The sequence below is a fragment of the Taudactylus pleione genome, unplaced genomic scaffold, assembly GCF_031769625.1.
Source record: "Taudactylus pleione unplaced genomic scaffold, aTauple2 ptg000366l, whole genome shotgun sequence".
NCBI classification, from domain to species: Eukaryota; Metazoa; Chordata; class Amphibia; order Anura; family Myobatrachidae; genus Taudactylus; species Taudactylus pleione.
The window spans coordinates 10,281,261-10,304,892 of record NW_028284767.1 but is presented as its reverse complement, the minus strand read 5'-3'; the positions used below and the strand labels follow the sequence as shown (position 1 = coordinate 10,304,892).

At 43.2% G+C, this 23,632-nt stretch overlaps 1 protein-coding gene across 1 annotated transcript in view; it reads right to left on the bottom strand.

Annotated features, from left to right (window-relative positions):
• Nucleotides 1–14,578, bottom strand: part of LOC148508474 (serine/threonine-protein kinase SBK1-like) — a 112,206-nt gene extending 97,628 nt beyond the window's left edge. Inside the window, exon 1 of the mRNA XM_088444491.1 lies at nt 14,503–14,578. The gene's annotated coding sequence lies outside the window, so the exon portion shown is untranslated. The remainder of the gene's footprint in view (nt 1–14,502) is intronic.
• Between the last annotated feature and the right edge of the window lie 9,054 nt (nt 14,579–23,632).

The window sequence follows — 23,632 nt, the reverse complement described above, 5'->3', positions numbered from 1 at the left end:
ATCACATCCGATGGTGCTCGATGTGTACCAATGTTTTCATACACTTCCTGGAGATGACATCTCTACATTTGCTAATGGGTGTCTGCATTCACAGAGCGATTACTCGCATAGCCAAAGTGGGTGTGCTTATGCCTTGGCGAGCACATGCCTTCTCACGTCATCACTTTGACAAATTTGCATACGCTGGATACGAGCGATCACATCTAGCGAGCGGCTCTGAATCAGGTCCATTGTTACAGCAAGAACACTCTCAAAACAACTGAATATGTAACAGCAATCCAAAAATAACCTAAATTAATAGGAATAATGCAGATGATAAAGGGTCCCCCAATTATAGAACTTAGGAGAATATATGATGGAAGCATACCTTTCATTCACACGTTTTTAACAAACACACCGGTTGAGCTCACAACATAGCATGCGCCTGACAGTTAGACAATACTGCACTTCTGATCAGCTCTATGCCCTACCTTCATTATAATTATCTCCTTACAGACATGAAACAGTTTAAAATTGTGAAGTGAAGGCAGAGGGAATTACAGAGTAGCACCAAGGAGTGGCATCACACCACGGATAGAGTTGTTGTGAACATCTACTGAATTCCATATCAGTTTCAGCTGCTGAACCCATTGAGTTCAATTGTCATTGCTGTTGACATCTCGTTTGGTAATCTCTTCAGCCTCCTTAGGAAAAACAGCTGCCACAACAAACTCTGTAAACATGGGGAACAAGTGTTGTGGCTCTGTATCCAGCAGAAAGCATGATGCTAAGTTGTGATGACTGTGCTCAATCATTGTCTAAACCTACTGTATAGAATGAGCCTCCAGTTTTTACCTATACAATCCCTTTTCTCATAGAGCGTGATGTGCCGCATTGGTACAGTACTAAGTTGACCCATAATGTGGGTAGGACAACTTTACAACAAAATGGTGCAGTCAACAAATACAAACATATAGCAATATAGCCCATCACATGCAGCAGAATGAAATACACCACTGTAGAAGTGTGCATAGTGATGCTAAACAACAGCACAATGGATAGTCATAAATGGAGCAGACCTCAGATGCAGCATTACATAACTATGTGAGACAAGAAATAATGAGGGCAAGTAGCTAAAGAGCATAACAATAAATTAACACGTTTCAGGGCTGGCGCAAAAGAGAGAGTATGCAATAACAATCCAAGTCAAAGAAAATTCAGACAGACTAATCATAAACAACAAGTACCAATGACTGCAGTCATCCAATAAATACATATATTGTATAGAACAATAACACATAACATTAACAGTAAATTGAAGATAAAACAATATGTAGAACCAAGGGAGCAAACCAATACATGTAAACACCTGAAGTTTTTGGATAATATATTAGACAGAGATCAAATGTTAATGTGATCATGTCTATAGCGAGGAATAAATATATATAATCTTACGGAACAACGTGTCTCTCCGGCAAATAGGTCAAATATAGCAACAAAGATCCTGGTTCTTAGAACGTCTTGCCGAGTCTTGAAGACCAACTCAAGCAGCTCATTAATAGGGCACTACTGGGGCACTTTCATAGAACACTGAGTCCCTCCTGTTGTGTAGCTTGTGCAAAGCAGGTAAGGTCATGATGTGAAAAAAAGCCACTCTCACTGTGTGGGCGTAGGACTCTGTTGTTGCTAGAATCTCTGCTGATTGCAAAGTCACTCTCATGAATATGTTATAGGAACCAGGACCTTTATTGTTCTTTTTGAGCTATTTATTGAAGGAACATGTTGCTCCGCTAGATAATATTTTTCCTCACTATAGACAATATTACCTTAACTTTTGATCTCTACCCAATATTATCCACCAATTTAAGTTGATTGTAATCATTGCTTTACTCCTTTGATTTTATATACAGTAGTTCTGTGTTCAATTAACTGTTAAATTATTGCATACCCTCCAACATTTTAGAGTATGTACCCGGTACATGGGGGCGTGGCCACAGATAAAGGGGCATGTCCACGGGGCTGGAGGCATCGGTGCTGGCTGTTTAAAACTTGCAGTATAGTGTTATACTGCAAGTTCTATATACAGGCGCTAGCGACGGTCAGGGCAAACTTTAGAGGAGGAAGGAGGACTGAGAATAGCCGGCTGCCACTCAGCAGCGCTGCGGGAGTCCTGTGTCCCAGCAGCGCTGCTTAAGAAATCGGGTGATTGTACCAACCCGGTACAAAACGGTACAGCCCCTGTTGCCGGTACAGACCATGAAAAAACGGTACTGTACCGGCTGAAACGGTATAGTTGGAGGGTCTGTTATTGTGTTATTGTTAGATTCAGTACAGTATCTGCACTTACTGGATGACCGCAGTCATAAGTACTTTTGTTCAGATTTGTGATTTTTAAATAGATGTTTCTTATTGTTTCCTATTCATGATTATTTTAGTAGTTTCTGAACACCTAAGGTCAGTGCCACACCATTCTTCTTTTCATTGTTTACCCTTTGTGAGGATGCAGTTCTTCTCTATGGGCTCTATTTATTAACATTATTTTTACTAAAATAATGTGAAAAAGGGTGTTTTTACACCCTTTTCACATTATTTTAGTATCACCTACAGTTACTAAAGGGCAATTGGAGTAGAATTCGTAAAATTCTACTCCAACCCCTAAGTATCACTTATTTTTAGTAAGCAGATTGCATTTCCCATAATTGTAATGGGAAATGTGATCTGACCAAAGTTACTAAAAATAAAATGTGAAAAAATACCGGGGAAAGCCCTGTGATAATAACGCCACCTGGAGGTGGCGTTATCCAGGGTCTCCCCCGGTTACCGGACTCCTGCTCCGCTATAACATGCAGAGCAGAGCCCGGAGCCGGACCCAGTGATCAGCTGTGTGGTCTAAACAGACCACATGCTGATTCCCCGTAAAAAAAAAAAAACTTACCTGAGTCCAGGGACCGGTGATCGGGGCTCCGGTAATGTCCTCCCTCTGGTCAGCTGGTCTCCCATGATGCACTGGGGCCCGGTCATCACCTCACAGGGTCCCAGTGCAGTATGGGATGTCACCTGACAGGAGCGACAGAGGACATCACCGGAGGCCCGATAACTGCAGGTAACTAATTAAGGGAGGAGGGGTCATGGGGGTCTACGATTGTGGGGGCATGGCTTAGTGCCAGGGGGCGGGATTAGCGATGGGGGGGTAGCAGCAGCAGCCGGCGCATGTGCAGGGCACTTGTCATGGTATTTTTTGTGAAAATACAGTGATAAGGCTGCGGAGGGGATTCGCATGGACAGAGCTTTATCGCAAGCTCTGTCCCTGCAAGGGATTTGTAGTAAATCCATGTGATATTGCCTGAATTCGCAATGCAAATTCAGTTGGTAATATCACACTACAATCTGCATTACAAATGCGGATTGTAGTAAATAAAGCCCTATGTGTCAGTTGCAGATTTTTACCATTCAACATATCACTTTCCACACAGTGCACCTATTTTCATCTACCTTTATTTTATAGTGCAATTTAGAATTGAGCTAAGACACACCCCTCACATCTCTAAATATGCCCATACATTTACATTTATCTGCTCTGCAATCAGTGACTTAAGGGGGGTGCGTGTGCGGCCCCTTGCCCTGGGTGCCATCTGGCAGGCCCAAAAGAGTGGGGCGTCGCTGGCCTGGGCAATGTCCAACACTGGGATTAAGTGTTGATTCCAGCACCAGAAGCCTGCTGCCCAGTGAGATATATCCCGCTAGGGACACATCTCACCGGACTGTTCCCACCGTGGGTGACATTTGGCACCGGCTGCGAGCTGGGTGCAGCTCGTGGATCAGTGGCCATTTGAATTTGCCGCCGGCCGTGAGCCAATTACAGCTTGTGGACTGGCAGCAAACATAAAATGGCCACAGTGAACCAATCGCAGCTCGCTGCACCATGGCTGGCTCTACCCATGGCGTCTGATGTCAGACGCCACTGGGCAGAAAAGTCAGCTCAGCGGCGGCGAATGGAGGATGCAGACATCACGGGAAGAGTGACGGTGGTCGTGGAAGAGGCCAGAAGATTCCAGGCTCAAGACAGAAGAGCTACGGCGGTGACTGGACAGGTAGGCTAAAATTAATCCCTCCTTAGAACACCCGGTTGTCGGGCCCCTAGTTACGCCCCTGCCTGCAATACAATATGGCTTTGCCGAGGTGCAGATTTGTTCCTAAGTTTGGTTTGCTCCAAACACTGCTGCAGCCCCTGTGATTGTGCATTGCTATGTGATCTGTGGCATTTCAGTGACCTGGCCTCTGATTATTCTAATCTTTACCTAAACTTCTGTTCTTTGCACAGTAGGTATTGTGACATGGTCAGCATGATTCCACATGAAGTAAATGTGGAATATCCAGATCTCCCAGGTTTGGCAGAGCAAATGCATTAGGAATGTGTAATGTCCAATTCAGGTTTTGCATCAATCAGAATCTGGAAGGCAGCTGATTACAAACACCTGTGTAAAGCTGGTTTAAGAACTGCAGACACTGGGGAAACTGTGGCTGACGGTGAAATAGTCGCCCAGCTTATAGGCCTGGGCGTGAATAATGTTAGGTTTCCTGGACCTGCGAGTCCACTGAAGAAATATTGCTGTATTGGAAGACTTTCTATGACATCTTGCCTGTGAAACTGCCATATCCTGTGTACCTGCCTGTGTTGAGCAATAAAAGCTACTGATGGATTTTACCCGGTCTATGTGATTCTTGTCACATTTGGTGCCCGAACAGTGACCGGATCCACCTACAGTGGCAGTGAGACACTTTGCAGGACACTACCCACTGCTCAGCGGCTTGGTGAGTGAGTCGCTTTGCTAGGAGCTGGGTGGGTGAGTGTGGCAGGCCATCCGTAAAACAGTAGTTGTTCACAGTGATAATATGTCTGTGTATAGGCAAATTGTACACAATACAAAAACTGCTTAATTCCTGTGTATGGGTTAATGGCCAGGGAATATGGTGCAGTTTTAAGAGAAACCAGCTGATATAGTTTGCTGGGAATTTGGCTTCCAAAAGATAATTTATAAAGCCTCCTAAGTTTGTCCATAAAGGGATAAAGCAGTGTAATATGTAGGAGCTTTTGAAAAGTTTTGCTGAATTAGCTGCAGGGCAACAAGCTCTAGCAGCAGGACAACAAGCGCAGGTGCAAGGACAGCAAACTTTGATTCAAGGACAACAAACCCAAATTCAGCTATTCCATGCAGATTTAACTGAAGTGAGGAAAGGTGGGCAGGAGCGAGAGGTGTTACAGAAGCTTACTCCATCTGATGACATTGAAGCTTTTCTGTGCACTTTTGAGCATACTACTGCACGTTTAAAATTGCCTGAGGATGAGTGGGCTGCCAGACTTGCTCCCTGTCTCGCAGAGGAACCTCAGAGAGCATATGTTGATTTAAACGTGACTGAGGCAAACTCCTACCCGCACTTAAAAAAGGCCATATTAACCAGAGTTGGAGTGACTGAACCTAGCAAAGCTCAGGAGTTTCAGGAATGGCGGTTAAACCTGTTTAAAGCTCCAAAGGTCCAGCTGGACAACTTAGCCAGGCTGAGTAAGGCGTGGTTGCACCCGGATAAGAACTCTGCTCAGCGTATAGTAGAGGTGGTGGCTTTGGACAATGCTGTGTGGGTACTAGATCGTGTGGTGCAACAGTGGGCTCTACAGGCTGATCCTCAAATGTTTGAGGAGTTAGCAGTGGTGACTGAATGGTACCTGACTTTTAGGAAGTTAAACAAAGCCAAAGAGGAATTCCAGCCAGTTCCCAAACCTAGAACCCAGGTCCCAGTTGTTAAAGCCAACAGCCCACCTCCAGTTGTGTGTTTTGACTGCGGCGAGCCGGGTCATTTGCGCCGGCACTGCCCAAAGCAGGGAGAGCCAATGGACTGTAGTGCTGGAAAAACAACTCGACCAGTGGTCAGCATGGCTGCTGGAAGCATTTCACCAGTGCAAACCACCTTGTTTCGTTTGATGGTGCGAGTGGAATCCCGGGAGGTCTGGGCCTTAGTGGTTACTGGCAGTGAATTAACCGTCATCTCTGCCAACCTGCTTCCACCTGGGGCTGATCAGGTGCTACACCCGGTAAAGATTATATGTGTACATGGGGATGTAGAAGAATGCCTCCGAGTGCATCTCCCAATAGTGATCAAAGGGCAATCCATGAAGATGGTAGTCACAGTAGCCGCCAGACCACTCTACCCATTGATCCTAGGTCGGGACTTTCCGTTGTTAAAAGAGGTGGATACGTGGCATGATGACAGCAGAAGGTCCACATCAGAGATGTCCCAGGAGCCACAGGCTCTGCTGTTTCCCAAAGTTTGGTGGCTGTAATGCCATCCTTGGCCAGTGAGCAGCCGGAGGGGAGTGAGACCAAGACACAGTGGGTTCCCATTGGCAAAGAAGTGTCCTTGCAGGACTTTGGCCAGGATCAACAGAATGATGGGAACTTGATAAATGCATTTGAAAATGTTGTAGAGATAAATGGTAAAGTAGTCACAGCTTTACCAGCAGAAGGTGTACCATACTTTGCATTGAAAAATGATTAGTTATATTGTGTAACCTATTTGCATGGTAAGAGAGTAGACCAATTGTTGGTTCCCCGTAAACACAAGCAGTTGGTGTTAAGGGTGGCTCATACACACCTGTGGGGTGGCCATTTGGGGGAGGAGAAAACTCTCCAGTGTATTCAGCTAAGATTCTTCTAGCCTGGCATTTATTCAGCAGTAAAAAAGTATTGTCAGGAATGTCTGGTCTGTCAGAAGACAGCACCCCGGCCAGGGTTTCGGGCACCCTTGGTTGCCCTCTGTCAGGACTGCGACTATATCAGTACATAAAGATAGATTACTTTTTCCAAAGTTCCTTTGTGGTCGTTTCCTGCTTGCTGGCATTCTTCACATAACAGGGAATAGAGAGTTAAAGTGATCATCTGTTTCCAAGGTGTTGTCAGGTTGTGGGATTCCTAGATTGCTCATTATTTCTAACCTGATTCCATTTGGGTCACATGTCCTGAACTTCCTATGGATCACAGACCTCTAGTATAAAGCCTGATAAAGCCTGTTGCTAACTGTGTCTCAGTGTCTGTGCAACGTTACTTTCAGGTCTTTCTTGGACTCCTGCCAGATCCCTGCTGTGCCTGTGGGTTGCTGTGGACTTTGCTATATCTCCGCTCATGTTCCAGCTAAACTTCTGATGCCAGTTACCAGCCGCACTACAGAGCTCAGCATAGCCATTGCCTAAATATTGCTTTCTGCTCCACTGCTGTGGTTTCACCTTTTGCTGCACTATTTACTTTGCCTGTTGTCTCTTACTCCTGTGGACATCGAACCCATCTTTGTTACAGTTGTCAACTGCACCGTTACAGTTTTCATCACTGCATCGCGGGGCTCAACCCCATTCCAGATTCTAGTCACACCGAAGGGCTCAACCCTGTTTCGAAACCACACCACTTCACAGGGCTCAACCCTGCTTCAACCTTCATTGCATCGCGGGGCTCAACCCTGCTCCAGATTCTAGTTACACCGCAGGGCTCAACCCTGTTCTGGAGGCCATACCGTATGCCCAAGGCAAAGCGTGCAACAGTTAAACAGGAAGTAGATTAAATACTGCGCCTAGGGGTCATAGCAAATGGAATAATCCCATAGTTTTAGTGCCTAAGCCTTCAGGTGCTATAAGATTCTGCAATGATTTTCGCAAATTAAATAAAGTGTCACAGTTTGATTCCTATCTGATGCCCCGGATGGATGAGCTGGTGGAGAATTTAGCAAACAGTCAATATCTCACCACCCTAGATTTGACAAAAGGGTATTAGCAGATTCCTTTAACTGAGGCTGCTAAGGCCAAAACAACCTTCTCTACCCCAGAAGGTTTGTTTCACTATAAAATGCTGCCATTTGGTCTGCATGGGGCTCCGGAAACCTTCCAGAGGGCTATGAACAGGTTGCTGTGACCTCACAAAGAATATTTAGCTGCATATCAAGATGACATAGTCATCTTTAGCCACGACTGGTAGTCACACCTACCAAGAGTAGAAGCAGTGTTGCAATCTTTACGGGCACATGGGTTTACTGCTAATCCTGAGAAGTGTGCCATTGGAATGGTGGAGGCAAAATGTTTGGGATATATTGTAGGTAGAAGGAAGGTAAAACCTGTAAAAGCCCAGTAAGGTGGAGACGGTCCTCACATGGCCTAAACCCAAATGTAAATCCCAGCTCAGAACATTCCTTGGATTAATGGGTTACTACCGCATATTCATTTGTGATTTTGCCACTAGGGTAGCACCATTAACTGAGTGTCTTAAAAAACAGTCCCCAGACAAGATACTGTGGTCTAGAACAGCAGAAGCTGCATGGCAGGATTTAAGGCACGCCTTGTGTGCAGAACCTGTTCTACAGGCTCCTAACTTTAAAAAGCAGTTTATATTGCAGACCGATGCCTCAGGTACAGGATTGGGAGCAGTCCTTTCCCAAGTGGTAGAAGGGGAAGAGAAACCCATCCTCTACCTTAGCTGGAAATTGCTGCCCAGGGAGCGCAAGTACTCAACTGTGGAGCAAGAGTGCTTGGCAATTAAGTGGGCTCGTAGACTCGTTAAAATATTATTTGTTGGGGCGGGAGTTTTTGTTGGCTACAATCATGTCCCTTTACAGTGGATGCACACGAATAAAGAAGTGAATGCTGTGTAACACGCTGGTTTTTGTCTTTGCAGCCATTTAAGTTTGAGGTGCAGCATCGTCCGGGGAAACAGCACCTTAATGCTTATGCCCTTTTCAGAAGGTTTGTTGGGCCCGATCCCCCAAACAACCCTATGGTGAAGCTAGAGGAGGAGGAGAAAGAGGATGAGGATGGCGAACTATGGAAAATGGTAGAGAGCTGTGTACCCGGACGGATGGCACAAATAGATGTGGGCGAGGCAGATAGCTCGTCTGAAAGTGTTTTAGCTTCACCAGGGTGGTTAAAGCTAAGGGGGGAGGAGTGTGACAGGGTCAGCATGATTCCACATGAAGTAAATGTGGAATATCCAGATCTCCCAGGTTATGCAGAGCAAAGTCATTAGGAATGTGTAATGTCCAATTCAGGTGTTGCATCAATCAGAATATGGAAGGCTGCTGATTACAGACACCTGTATAAAGCTGGTTTAAGAACTGCAGAGACACTGGGGAAACTGAGACCGACAGTGAAATAGTTGTCTAGCTTATAGGGCCAGGGGGTGACTAGTGTTAGGTTTCCTGGACCTGCGAGTCCACTGAAGAAATAGTGCTGTATTGGAAGACTTTCTATGACATCTTGCCTGTGAAACTGTCATATCCTGTGTACCTGCCTGTGGTGAGCAATAAAAAGCTACTGATGGATTTTACCTGGTCTATGTGATTCTTGTGACAGTATATATTGCTGCAGTGCCATATTTGCAATTTCTCCCCCACTTTTTTAGCATTTTAGTGACTCACAATTTATTGGAGTCCAAAAGATTTGATCAAGATTTTCACTCACCCTCTGCTCTTTATCCTCATTGTCCATATATATATCTATATACTCATGCAGTACACTGCTGCTATTTTAATTTGTGTATATTTGATAACCCTAAATTAAAATAAGAAACTATTTTGCAACTTATCTGGTGTATTTTTGAAAATGCCCCGGTTAATGTTTTTTGGTTTTTTTTACACTTGACGTCAGTATTATTTGCTATTTAAACATTAAAATACCCATGCAATACAATGTCATCTATACTCTTTTATTTATAACAGCCCATTGATAATATACCGAGACATTTTGTGCATGCCTGGGCTTGCTGGGAAAAGTGGTGCAACGACAAATAAAATACTTATTTAATCATTTATTCTTTGTTACAGCTCATTTAATGCCCCAGGACTGTGGACAAGCCCTTTTGTTTTTAGCTCAGGGTACAGATGGTTGACATCATTATGTTATGGGGACCCCATGCTGTGATTTCACTGTCATAGCCTAGTGCAGGAAACTGTTATTCAGGAAGACCTCGTACCATTTCTAGCTGCCAGCACTGAGTGTGGGTGATGGTAGAACTTACATTTACAAACACATTTCAAATCTGGCTAAATCATTAAGTTGATAATGTGATCACTGGCGCATCAATAATTTGATTATGAAACTGATAAAAGCCCTTTCTCCGAAAAGGTTCACCAGCAAAGGGGCTTTCTCATCGTTTGTCAATTTATCAAAAGGTTCAACTTTGAGAAATCAGAGATTTCTGTGGTGCTCATCTACTTAGCGTCATCTACCCCTGCCTTATAGACTTCTATGTGAATGGAGGCAGAACACAATTTATTAAATGATGAAACAATTTGCTTGATCTCCACAGAGTGAAGCTACAGAGTGGATGCGTGTCCATGCAATCATATTGTACTGTGATCCTTCAGCAGCAATGTTAGGCTGACGGTGAGGGAGAGAAAACCCTTGTGAGGTGCTGGGTTTTCACCAGGGCTCCAAAATAAGCGATAAGCGGCAATTCAGACTGTTAGTGCCAGACATTAATAAATAAATATAACCCTATCAACAGGGCCGTAACTAGGGTAGTGTGACCTGTGCCATGGCATCTCCTGCCTCCCCTATCTCTTCCCTGGCAATTCCCCATGAGGCCATGGGCCTTTTTCAGGTGCACTATCTTATGTCCCTATTTAAAAAAATGGGGCGCACCAATGCTCTTTCTGGCACAGGGCACCAAAAATTCTAGTCACGGCTCTCCCTATCAATAGCATACTGTATTATAACGCTTTAGTCCTGCACACACATTTATCCCTATTTGCTGATTCACACAGATTTTATGCTTTGTGGGGCTCAGGATATAGGCTTAGATAAGTGTATACAACTTCTTAGATTTAAATAACTCACATTTTACAACTAATTCTACATCAGTCCCAGTTTTATTATCAAAATTTTGCAAACACTTGGTTGTATGATGCACTCAGTGATGTGGGCTTGTCTGAGCACATTTGCCATAATTAGATCTTGTTTTAACGCACGTATATAAAGTTTCTGCCTCATTTCAGCTCCCCACTGCTTGCATGGGACGACAGTGAATCTTTGTCATCATCTGCCCTGTGAGGATGACTATCACATAGCATCCTGTTATGCTCACTTTCCAACTGCAATGTCAAATATACTTTGTTTCCACCACTTATAGGACCTGACGTATCCTCAAATTCCACAAATAAAAATGTATTACGCAAGTATTTCTACACCTATATTGCTAAGAGCAGGGGTATTACTGGAACATTTCTGGTCATGCGCACAGCATTCTGCAGCTTCCAATTCCTTACTGTGTCAGCAGCAGGCAACTCATTAGGCTCCCTGCTGTGCACTACGGCGTGAAGCAGGGCCTGGAGCAGCATTGATGACAGCTACCCAGGGCTTAGCAGCTGTGGGCCCTTCACTGGTCCTGTAGCAGCTGTTACCGCTCTGTAGTTATACCACTAGCTAATGTCAAGTACACAATAAAACTATTTAGTGGTAGTCAGTGTGTTTGGGAAGATACAGAAGTTCGGATCACAGTCAATTTACATGTATGTTTCTCCACATAGATAGCGATGGTCTCTAATGCCAAGTGCAGGAAACAATGTGTAGGTTATCAAAATGTAATAATTCTTTGGATGTCTATTTTGATACCTATGACAGCAGTGAACACCGGTAATTGGTTTTGATAAGGTATTGGATATGAGTCGCTCGCTTGGAAAGTAGGCCTCATCATCATCAGCACACATTTATAGTCCTTGAACACTGACGGAACCTCTCCATCACACCCAGAAATCATCATCACGTCACCCCCTGACCCGGAAGACACTTCTGGAGTCGCTGAACAAGGTAACTCACTGCTGGACCACCTGGATCATTTTGTCAACATTCTAATCATCAATGTGTTGACAAAATATACCCAACGCATGTAACAGATAAGTCTACATATGCATGTAAAAAATAACCTACATAGGAATATAAAAGATCAAACTACCTAAGAATGCCAGAAATAAACCTACATAGGAATGTAAAAGATAAATCTACCTGAACATTTAAAAAATAAACCTACATAGGAATGTAAAAGATCAAACTACCTAAGCATGTAAAATATTAATCTACCTAAGCATGTCAGAAATAAACTTACATAGGAATGTTAAAGATAAATCTAGCTGAGCATGAAAAAAATGGAATGGGATTGAAATGCCGGTGGCTGTTTAGCCGCCTGTTCAAATCCTGACAGTGGATGCCCGACATGAGGAGATCCCGACTGGGGTAGGTAAGTATACTAACCCTCCCCTGCCCCCCCTAACCCTCCCTTAGTGGTGCCCGGCTAATGCTAAGGGCACACCGGACTTACATTCGTTCAGGCTGCCATCCTCGGCGTTCCGGCGTAGGGATTAACATAGGCATCGGTATTTCGACGCCTATGTTACATCCCTTGCCGGGATTCTGCTGTCAGCATTGAGACCATGCGGCCGCCAGTCTCATCACTACATCCCATCAAAAATAAACCTACATAGGAATTTAAACGATCAAACTACCTAAGCATGTAAAAGATTAATCTACCTAAGCATGTAAATAATAAACCTACATAGAAATGTAAAAGATCAAACTACCTAAGCATGTAAAATATTAATCTACCTAAGCATGTAAAAAATAAACCTACATAGGAATGTAAAAGATAAATCTACCTGAGCATGTAAAAAATAAACCTACATGAGAATGTAAAAGATAAATCTACCTGAGCATGTAAAAAATAAACCTACATAGGAATGTAAAAGATAAATCTACCTGAGCATGTAAAAAATAAAACTATATAGGAATGTAAAATATAAATCTACCTGAGCATGTAAAAAATAAACCTACATAGGAATGTAAAAGATAAATCTACCTGAGCATGTAAAAAATAAAACTATATAGGAATGTAAAATATAAATCTACCTGAACATGTAAAAAATAAACCTATGTAGGAATGTAAAATATTAATCTACCTGAGCATATAAAAGATAAATCTACCTAAGCATACTGAATAAAGATAAAATCTACCTAAGCATGGTAAAGGTAACCTACATAAGCATGTACACTGTAAAGTTGCATACACACACAACGATTTTGTTACCAACGATTTTATGAACGATTTTCTATCAGATTGTCAGATTTTTTAAAGTGTGATGAACGATTTTTTTGAACTACAAACGATTTTTGCATATTCCCTTAATGAAAATTGTTCAGTTGGTCAGTCTGACTGAACTACAAACTACAAACGTGAACGCCCATGAATGATAATCGTTCATCATTTTAACTCAGAAAGTGAACGATTTTTTCAATGATTGAATGATAAACAATATCGTTATGGATAATTGTTCAAAAAATCGGTGTGTGTGTATGCACCCTAATAGATAAATCTACCTAAACCTATAAAAGATATATTTTCCTAAGCATGTAATAAGCTATCTTTCCCTAGTATAGTTATATATTCCTTTTCAGGATATTTGAAGAATATGGTGTTTAATAACATTCAGAACTAGAGGTGTCAGCGATTTAAGAGGAGCCCTGCAATCTTCCCACCATTCATACCACAGTATGCAGTTAAGAGACCACTTCAGCATTATTTAAGTATGACAGGTGGATGTTAAGGGGTTAATATAACCATTCCTCCCAGTAATGTTGTGTAAGGGTAAGCAAGGTCACTATTTGACATTACCATACAGTGTATTCAAGGCTGTCTATTATTGAGCTGCATTGTATACAAGAAATAACGGGAGCATTTATACCTAACTAAACTGCCATGATCTATGTCTCCCTCTGCAGCAGGCTGCCATGTTAGGAGAGTGATAAATGTGTTTTATGGAAATGCACCACGTGGATTGGTTGTGGTGTAATCACAGGGTCAGGGCCGGTTATGTCACAGCAATTCAATTACTGCCATTTATGCTTTGTATTACCCATGGTAACACTGCTTCAGCTGGCTACCATGGAGTGGAGGTTAACGCTCAATAATGTATTTTGCGGCTTTGCTGGTTCTGTTTGAAAAATATACATTTTGTGGGTGAGTGTTGCATACATGGATAAAAGTTATTAAATTGTTTATCTTAAAGGGTGCCAAGACTTCTTGTGCACCTGCTCTCACCCCCAAAGACCCTTATCAGTGTTAGAACCTCCTCAACACAAATATATGAAAGATGATTTTGAATTTTTGATGTAACTTTTTTAATGAAACATATCTAACATAGCATGGGGAATACAGTATGTTTATACTGTTGGCTGCATTACGCTTAGCTTTTTGGTCCCTGCAACTGTCTGTTTTATGGACAATGCATCTCCTCTATGTTCCATATACTACTAGCAAAAACAGGGAGTTATACATTGCACATTGTACACATACAAGACATTCCAAATACTCAAAATGCCAAATAGACCTACTGGCATCTGTGATCACTCAAATAAATGCGCAACATAAACAAAGCAAACAAACAGTTACATTTCTTTTAAAGCAAATGCATAAAAGATTTTGCGTGCCATAATTGTCCTCTTACCTTTGTGAAGAATACATTTCTGCAGCCTTTTCTGCTGCGGAGATTTATCCCGAAAGGTTTTCAAAAGTTGTTTAACTGTACAAGTGACAAGAGTTATGAGCAGAAGCTGGAGAAATGCAGAGTACTGTATGTGTGTCTTGCTGATATAAGCATTATCATGGGTGGTGCTGACTTTGCTATTGTATGAAAAGTGTCTCTCTTGCAGCTATATCTATCACTCGAAAGTGAGACCTTGCTGATATATGTTAGACACTAATCATATTCCTACATAGCAGAGCCGAGCCTTAGCTCCCAGAAACATGATAAATATACTCAACATGTCCTGTTCTTAGTTTTAAAGTTTCTCTCACCTTAACAACTACTCTAAATCTACCTTGTTTTAATTAGTCTGTTTCTTTCTTATTCTGTATTCCTTTCTCTAATGAGTTTGTGCAGCAAGTGTTAGTCAGGGATGTGTGCTTCTTTTTTGTCTATTTGTGTTGTGTGAGTTTATATAGAAGTCATTCAGACAAGTTGTTCTCTTCTGTTTTAGTCACACAATCTTTTCCTTAGGTCATGTCATTCACAAATCAATTCTAGTTGATTTCTAAAATTAGACAACAGTACTTGGGCTCTGTTGGTGCCATGTCAACCAACAACAAAGGAAAAACGTCAAATAACTGAGGTTTATTTATGGAAATAGAAAGGAACAGCTCCTTGTGTACGAGTATATTACTGCAGATAGTAAAGCAAAAGATTCCCATTATTCTGCTGTAGGCAAATTACTCAGAACAAAGTTACACATTGTGGATGAAATATCTTTACATTTTCTTTACAACTAAAATACAGGTTTACTTATGTAACATAAGTGTGTCTCAGCTATATCTATTGGGTTGGGACAGTATTTATCTCATCTGTTCTCCCAGACAGAAAATCCAGAAAAGGTGACCTATGTTGTGGGGCTCAAAAATATTGCAACCAAGGTTTTTTTCAAGATCACCCAATCCACTGGCATTTACAGTATTCAGGAGGCTATGGGAGGAGGATTTAAATATATACATCCACCAATAAGTGTACAACTGTGGGCAAAAGTTTTGAGAATGACACAAGTATTGGTTTTCACAAAGTTTGCGGCTTCACCTTATTGTCAGATGTTACTATGGTATACTGAAGTAAAATTACAAGCATTTCATGAGTGTCAGAGGCTTTTATTGACAATTACATTAAGTTTATGCAAAGTCAATATTTGACCTTTCTTTTTCAAGACCTCTGTAATTCGCCCTGGAATGCTGTCAATCAACTTCTGGGCCACATACAGAGGGCCGCCCATTCTTGCCTAATCAATCCTTGGCGTTTGTCAAGCATTCTGAGACCATTCATGTGTGGGCATGCTTCTCAGCCAAGGAAGTCGGATCACTCACAATTTTGCCTAAGAACACAGCCATGAATAAAGAATGTTACCAAAACATCCTACAAGAGCAACTTCTCCCAACCATTCAAAATCAGTTTGGTGATGAACAATGCCTTTTCCAGCATGATGGAGCACCTTGCCATAAGGCAAAAGTGATAACTAAGTGGCTTGAGGAACAAAACATCAAAATTTTGAGTCAATGGCCAGGAAACGCCACAGACCATAATCCCATTGTGAACTTGTGGTCAATTCTCAAGAGGTGGGTGGACTAACAAAAAACCACAAATTCTGACAAACTCTGAACTTTGATTAGGCAAGAATGGGCGGCCATCAGACAGTATGTGGCCCAGTAGTTGATTAACAGCATGCCAGGACAAATTGCAGAGGTCTTGAAAAAGAAGGGTCAATACTGCAAATATTGACTCTCTGCATAAACTTAATGTAATTGTCAATAAAAGCCTTTGACACTTATGAAATGCTTGTAATTTTACTTCAGTACACCATAGTAAAATCTGACAAAAAGGTCTAAAAACACTGAAGCAGCAAACCTTGTGAAAACCAATACTTGTGTCATTTTCAAAACTTTTGGCCATGGCTGTACTAGGAGGAACTAGGTTTCACCCTAACTCATGAGTCCAAAATAATTGCTTGCAACTGCTATGGGGCAGATACAAGGCTTTGTAAATTCAAGGCTTCTAATACTAAATGCATATGGCCATTTTCTGTACTCTTGTATATTGTGGCACGCCCCCTCGGCTCCACCTATGGCTTGGGGATGGAGTCCGTTACCAGAAGTGCTCCCAAACACAGTGCTTAGTATACCTAATGGAGTTGAGACATGTGGACATGAGGAGCGATGCAAGATCAAAGAATGTTGGGTGCCAGACCATCTTGTGTTGTAAAACTATTACAAACTTTATTAAGGGTTATTCCTCCAGTATAATAAGCATTACAGCTGTTTCACATATTTTCAACCAATCTCCTACTGCTCAAATTGTAACAGTTGCAGGTACTATTGCACCTCCTCACTCCTGCGTATTACTGATATTATTACTCAGTCTCCTTACTCCACTTGCTCCTCCATCACAGTCTTAAGTACAAACAGTTACAGCCATGCAGTATATATACAGTACGGTGCCCTTCCCTTCCAATAAGGGGTCACTTTATAAGAACATTTTCCAGAAAAGTTTTTCACTGCTGGGCTCTCACATGTAGATTTACTTATCCAGGGGCTCTCTCAAACACGATTATCCACTGACCATACTGTCACCTTACAGTAATCTATCCCCCACTTCCCAGTGGCCTATCCAACAGGAATCCATCATACATAACATCGATGCATTCACCCTTATATGATGGATGTATCTTTCCCTTCTCTCTCTCACCTTCCTGTATGGTACTAGGCAGCACTGCTCCCCTATGCTCTGCAGGGGTCTCTCTCTCTCACTCTCTGCAGGCACACATTAGTTTTGTATTACAGTACAACTGTATTGGCCACTTTCACCGCTTTAGTGCAGCAAGAAGACTTCATACAATGGGTCCATTGCCATTTATTGCACTTTGGGTTAACTTTTCAATAAAATGTGATTTTTCAGGGGGTCCTTACTATAGGGATTCTCCCCCTTGCTAAAAATAACTGGTCAGAATATAGTGACTCTCCCTCTTACACTTAGCTGTGCTGGCGATTCCACTTCTTCTCCTTCTATTGGTTCCTGCAGATGTTTCGCCCTTTCTAGCTCAATAGGCACTCCCATCTTGGCATGGTAGCATTCTTGTAGTAATTGGGGTGACTTACTCTCTTACAGCAATTTAAGGGCCCTTGTGGCAGCTGCCATGGCTTGATCCTAAAAGGACGGGGGTGCATGGGAGCTCCTTCCTCTTCCTAACTGCCCTGCAAATATGGCGAAATCCATACTGGTATGGACAAACTCGGCTGGACTCTAATGTACATTTATACTGTATTTTCCTGCACATAGAAGGCAGCAGAAGTGCTTAATTCTTGAAGCACTACTTTGTTTTGTGAAGCCACCGATAGCAGCATGGTTGAAAGGGTTATTACATAATATATATATATATATATATAGTTAATTAACAAAATATGTATGTGTACAAAACCTCTAATTGCATAAGTGTAACATAATACACCTGAAAGAAACACAGTAGACCTACTTATCTATAGCGAAAGGTGTCAGGAATTTAGTTTATTGATACAAGTAAAGGGTTGGCCTAACTTGATTGAGCTTCTACTGTGACACAGGAACTTCTATAAATACTGCATGGGGAGGGTATGCGCAATAGCTGTAGGCTTGATGCCATGCTTTTCCTGCCCCATGTTAAGGGGTATGAGTACAGGTCACAGCACTAGGCTGGAGGGTATTTCTCTATTGCAGGCCCCAGATAATAGCCAAGGGAAATGGCTATATTTACGCTATCCTGTTTCCTATTGACATTAAATGATATAAAAGCATTATTCTATGCCCTAAATTGTTTTATTAAGAATTTTTTAGTTTGGTATATACTCCTTTTAAGCATATTGGGAGTTATCCTGAGATGGACATATGCCATTTTACAAATTAGTTCTCTGCTTGCACAGAAAAAAGGGAAGTCTGTTTGCAGACTTCAAGTAATAAGTAATAATGCAGATATATTTGCAGATAATGGTTGTTCGTACTCACTGAACAACCATCATCTGTGTTCAGTGTGTAGGAGGTGGTGGGTCTCGCTGGCACTGTCTACAGCACTTCATACCAGGGGTTAAAGTGGGCAGGAACGGGGTGGAACTGAGTTCTGTCACCTCTAATGGTAGGTGGAACTAATTCCACCTCCACCAAGTCCTTACACAGAAGTCCCACAGACAGAGAGCCACTCACTGTCTGCCTAGGGAGGCTCAACTTCATCAGAGAAACCAGCATTTAGGTAAGGAAAGTATCAAGCGAAGGCAATACATAAGGGCTGCAAAAAAACACTGGGCATCCAAGTGACATAGACTAGTTTGTGGGGACCTCATAAAAAAACTCAGAAGCACGGCAGAAAAATAACACTGATGATATAGAATTTTTTTTTCTTTTTAAGTGATGTAACATTGTAGTCTCAGCTGATTGCAGGAGTGCTAAAAAAAAGCATCTAAAATGTATTTCACACTGTCATAGCCCCCAAAGCTTCTGGGGGCCTAGGCGGCCCCTAGCCATTCACTTTACCATTTCCTATAGACAGCTTTGTGTGTGTGGGTGCATGTGCTATTATGGCGAGGGGGTGGGGAGTAGGCGGCGGGAGAGATGAGTTCCACCACCTCTCCAGGACCACTTTAAGCCCTGCTTCATACTTGCCAACTCTCCCTCATTGTCAGGGAGACTCCCTGAAATAGTAGCAATCTCCCTGAAGACTCTAGCAATCTCCCTGATTGCACCTAACCCCCATTATTTAGCTGTTATATACTTGAGGAAGAAAATGAATCAGAGATATAGACATTCAAATGTCATCATAATAAGTGCCATTTCCCTGCATTGGTTATAAAGCAAAATGATCCCTATGGCTACATGCATTTTCTGAAAAGTATCAGTATGTTTTCATCAACAATTAAATCATACTAATTGCTTTGGAGCTCATTTATAATTTTATATGTGGATGTAATTCAATTTTATGACACACCTCTCAGATGTAGCAGTACACTCCCACTTTACCGCCACACTGTGCTGGGATAGGGGGGTGCTGTGCTGGGTGAGGGCCAGGATGCTGGGTAAGGGGTGCTGTGCTGGGTGGTGGGGGGTGTGTTGTGCTGGGATAGAGGTGCTGGGTCAGGTGAGGGGTGCTGACACCATGCTGTGCTGAGAGAGGGGGTGCTGTGCTGGGTGAGGGCAGGGGTGATGGGTGCTGTTATCTGTGCTGTGCTGGGAGAGGGGTGTTGGGCAGGGAGAGGGTTGATGAGTAGTGTACTGTGTTGGGAAATTAGTGCTGTGATCTGTGCTGCATTGGGGGAGGGGTGAAGGGTGCTGTGATCTGTGCTGTATTGGGGGAGAGGTGAAGGGTGCTGTACCGGGTGAAGGGAACTGTGCTGGGAGAGGGGTGCTGGGATCTGTGCTGTGCTGGGAAAGGGGTGATGGGTGCTGTGATCTGTGCTGTGCTGGGAGAGGGGTGCTGTGATCTGTGCTGTGCAAGATGTGGTGGGTGCTGTGATCTGTGCTGTGAGAGGGGTGATGGGTGCTGTGATCTGTGCTGTGCTGGGAGAGGGGTGATGGGTGCTGTGATCTGTGCTGTACTGGGAAAGATGTGATGGGTGCTGTGATCTGTGCTGTGCTGGGAAAGATGTGATGGGTGCTGTGATCTGTGCTGTGAGAGGGGTGATGGGTGCTGTGATCTGTGCTGTGCTGGGAAAGATGTGATGGGTGTTGTGATCTGTGCTGTGCTGGGTGAGGAGTGCTGTGCTGTGATCTGTGCTGGGAGAGGGGTTTTCTGTTGGTAGAGGGGTGAGGGGAGCTGTGCTGGGTGTGATCTGTGCTGGGAGTGGGGTGTTGGGAGTACAGCACAATGCGGAAGGGGCCTCAGCACAGTGAGACCACACCCCTTCCATTAGGCCACACCCCTTTTCAGGATCCCACGGGGGGGGACACGACACTTCGTAAGATCTTGTCTAGGGCACTAATTTGGCTAGGGCCGGCTTTGCTGATTTGTAGCTATCTCTTTAAACGCTTTCTAATTTCTCTTGTAGTATTATTGCATCTCCTCTTTCAGTTTTGCAATCTGAAGGCCAGTGGCAGATGTAAAGGATTTCCCGGAGTACCCACAAATCATGCTGGAATGGAACCAATTTTTAACTTTCTGCAATCGCTACTAGTTGGTCACATACTTAGAAAGAGTCTCCAGTGCGTTTTCGAGACATATAGGGCCTGATTCAGACCCACTCGCGAGCGGCTGTCCGCTCGCAAGTGGGTCGATGTTATGCACTGAGCATGCGCACGACGGAGGGAGCTCCGTCGTGCGCATGCACCAGACGCGACGAGCGAAGGAAAGTCCTTCGCTCGTTGTGTCCGATCAAAGGGGGCGTGCTGTCAATGTTGATTGACAGCACGCCCCCTTTGGTGGGCGTGCCGGGGGCGTGCCTCCCTGACGGGGGCGTTCCCACGGGAACGCCTCCCGTCAGAAGCCGGCCCACTGACATCACTAGTGATGTCAGTGGGAGTGATTTTGGCTCTGATAGAGCCAAAATCACTCCGGAGCTTGCGGTTGAAAACCTCAACCGCAGGCTCCGGCTCGCAAATTCGATGGTCGCGATGGTCTCGACCATCGCGACCATCAAAATGCACGCTCGTATAGCCTGTGGGTGGTGACCCACAGCTATACGAGCGTCCAGGAGGATGCTCCATGAAAATGGAGCCCGGCCCTCATTCAGAGCGTGCGCTCTGCTCAGAGCGTACGGCTCTGAATGAGGGCCATAGTCTCTTCTTTAAGGCTGCCCTTGAAGCCTTGAAGAAGAGACTATACATCTCGAAACGCGTTGGCGACCTGCACCCGTGCTAGCCTCCGGATTCCAAAACTTCAAAGGACTTCCTCCCTGACTGAGTACATGCGATTGGAGCCACTGCAGGGCAACCCGTGATCCTGCAGCCAACACCCGCTGGCTCCCCACTCCCTGTCGGGTAGGATTTTCCTCAATTCATGAACAAATCCATTCATTTATAATGGCATTTTAACTTCAATTATTTTATTTACATTGAGAAATTTTTCATTTATTTTATTTTTTCATTTGGGTTTTGTGAATTCCAACCCTCCATGTGGGATTATTCAATTCACTGCTACAATTTTATATGAACAGTATCGAATATACTTTCAATTTGTGAAAAATCGTGTTTCTAATATGCATATGTCGTATGTTTATTCTTTTTATCAATAAATGTATTTATTTGAGATTTATCCGAGACCTCTTGGGTCCATTAGTCGCTAGCATCCTAATTAGCGCCTAACCAGGACAAATACTCCCTTTTTTCCACATATTCTGACCAGTTTCCACTAGGGGAAACTTTTTGTCCACACGGCTTGCTTACAATATTTTTATTTATCTTTATTTTATCGTTTATTTGTGTGCATGTATATATATATATATGTATACTTTGCATATATATATATGTGTAGATACATTTATACAAGCAATATCATACCTATTCATCTATGTATGTGGAACCTTATTATCCAGCCTATCAGCTACACATTATAGATATCACGCTCAGGAGGATGTAATCACCAAGGTGACCCGCCCTCCTGTCAATCACAATTTGAACCAATCACAGACATTGTCGCTGTATTTGAAGGCTCAAGCAGCAGTACTAGAACAATTCAACTCCCAGAAGAAGACCTGACAGGTCGAAACGCGTTGGAGGAACACTGCAATCCCTATCTAACAGCGTCTCCAGTACCACATTTGCCGTCCAACTGTTTCAGCTTACCACTACCGGAACTTGAATCTACTAGCGAGCAACAGAAGCGCGCCATCACCGCCGACGAAGACCGCCGGGACCGGCAGCTTGGCATCCGGGTAAGTATCCTCTGGTGCAGAGTCGTCCACGGCCCCCGGCTTGCGCAAGCCAGGACCGTAGGCACCCCTCTCCCCTGTCCGGCACCTGGTGCACGCGCACGGACCTGCCCCCTGGCAACAGGGACAGTGTCCGTGATCTCGGCACTCAGGGCGCCCGTGACGCAGAGTGATCCCCGGCGCTCGCCACAGCCAGCCTCCCCCACACTACACGGAGAATAACCCGGGCAACGTACAGACATCCACAGGACTTACAGCATACCACCGAGGTACCCCTTTGGAACTAGCGGGACGCCGCTAGATCTCCCTGACTAAACACTATACTTTAACCATCTCTATCATATTGACTATTCAGTTGGCGGCATCTAAGGTTGAGACCAGTACCAGTGCCTATTCACAAATAGATCGGCACATTTGCTATTTATATTTTGTCTACATTTGTCTATATTTTGTTTATATTTGTTTACTTTTCCTTCTGACAATTTTGACATATTGCAGCATTGTCCATTGTGTTTATTTGTTTGTTTAATCTGTTGGTGTATAACCAATGGTTTACAGGCACCATATTATATTGCATTACAATTGTAGTGACTATTATTGTGAAACTTTTATCAGTAAAAGCAACATTTGTTTCTTAGTTGGTACCCTCTCATCTTTTGGGTTCTACTACTTTAGAATATATTTAGAATATACAGAGTTCAGGAAATAGGTTGTGCGCAGCATCTGGTCCCCACGTTTCTCTGTATTTACCCACTGGATGAGGTCAGGCATCCCCCAGTGCAGCAGCATACCTGTGGCAAGCAGTACCATCTACACCACTTGCGCAGGTCCTACAATCTCTCAAGAAAGATCCAATTTAAAACTGACCAAGGTCCAGCAGCAGACAGGAGTAAATGGGACTTCTAGATATTAGAACCAATAGGGAAGAAAGAGCCCATAAAGCCTTTTCTGCACTTTCACAAACAATCAATGCCAAACATACTACAAACAACTTCTGTGACATTTTTCTAAAATTGGAGAAACTTGTCACTAAAGAAACACGCATATGGTGGGACACGCATACCCTGAAATGGTATCTTGACAATGAAACCATACCTAAAGGTTTACATGTGAAAAAAACACCCACCTGTAATCATGACAACCAAGAATTTATGACTAAATGGGACAATATTCTTAAAGACTGCTCATTTAAACTAATAAAACTTTTAATAGATCAA